The following is a 1,387-nucleotide window of genomic DNA, read 5'->3' as shown; positions in this document are numbered from 1 at the left end:
CAACTCCTGTAAATCACTATCCTTATTGTCAAGGTTTTCCCTTTTCCAGAATGTTATATCATTGGAATCATACAGTATGTTTCCTTTTCATATTTTTTCACTTAGTAATATGTATTTATGTTTTCTTTATTCTTTTTGGGGGTGGAGGGTCACACCTGATAATGTTCAGAGGTTAGTCCTCACTCTGCTCTTAGGAATTACTCCTGGAGTTGCTCAGGGGACCATATGGGATGCTGGGGATTGGACCTTGAGTTGTCCATATACAAGGCAAATGCCCTACCCACTGTGCTATCACTCCGGCCCTCTCTCTGTCTTTTCATTCACTTACTGAAAGATATCTTAATTGCCTCTAAGCTATAGCAATATGAAAGCTGTTATAAATATCCATATTCAGGTTTTTGTCTGGAGTAGGGTGGCCCCTAATTTCTTTAAAACTTGGTGTCCTCATTTAAAAAATGATGGGTGGATCTAGGGCTATAGTACAGCAGGTCAGGTGTTTGCCTTCGGTTTTATTCCCAACATCCCATATGGTCCCCTGATCACTGCTAGGAGTAATTCCTGAGTGCAAAACTAGGAGTAACACCAGAACATCGTCAAGTGTAACCCCCAAATCAACCCTCCTCCCAAAAGAGGCTGCGTTTAAAAGGGCTTCTGACATGGCTGGCACATATGGGGCAGCTCATTTACTCTACATACAGAATAGACATCAAGAGATTTTGGATGCATAATTTTTAAAAAAAATTTCATTAGTGAAACACCATGAGGTACAGTTGTAGACTTACAAATTTTTGTGCTTGGGTTTCAGTTATACAATGGTCAAGTACCCATCCCTACACTAGTGCCCATTCTCCACCACCACTAATCCCAGTATCCCTCCCACCCCCCATCCAGCCCTGCTTCTGTGGCAGGGCACTCCCTTTTGTTCTCTCTCTCCTTTTGGGTGCTGTGGTTTGCAAAAGAGGAATTGAGTGGCAATCATGTTTGGTCTATAGTCTACTTTCAGCATGCATGCATGCATCTCCCATCCTGGGCAGATCTTCCCAATACCCTTTATTTGGTGCTCCCTTCTCTATCTGAGCTGCCTTTACCCCTAGAGTGTGCGGCTGGCCTCCAAGCTATGGAGTAAACCTCCTGGTATTTATCTCGGCTATTCTTGGGTGTTAGTCTCCTATTTTGTTACTTTATGTTCCCCAGATGAATGCAATTTTTCTATGTCTGTCCTTCTCTTTCTCACTCATTTAGCTTAGCATGGATGCATAATTTTTTGACAATAGGGCAGCTGGTGATTTTTGGTCCTGGCACTCCCCAAAAGAAATGAAAAGCTGTTTGAAGGGATAGACACCCAACACAATGACTGTACCACATAAACATAATCAGAGTGTCATGA

General features: G+C 42.5%; 1 pseudogene; it reads left to right on the top strand.

The window, feature by feature from the left end:
- The first annotated feature begins 640 nt into the window (after positions 1–640).
- On the top strand, positions 641–767 carry LOC130037977 (uncharacterized; annotated as a pseudogene).
- The last annotated feature ends 620 nt before the right edge of the window (positions 768–1,387 follow it).

The sequence above is a fragment of the Sorex fumeus genome, unplaced genomic scaffold (assembly GCF_029834395.1).
Source record: "Sorex fumeus unplaced genomic scaffold, SorFum_2.1 ptg000072l, whole genome shotgun sequence".
NCBI classification, from domain to species: Eukaryota; Metazoa; Chordata; class Mammalia; order Eulipotyphla; family Soricidae; genus Sorex; species Sorex fumeus.
The sequence above is the reverse complement of the archived record's forward strand: the minus strand, read 5'-3'. Positions and strand labels throughout refer to the sequence as shown.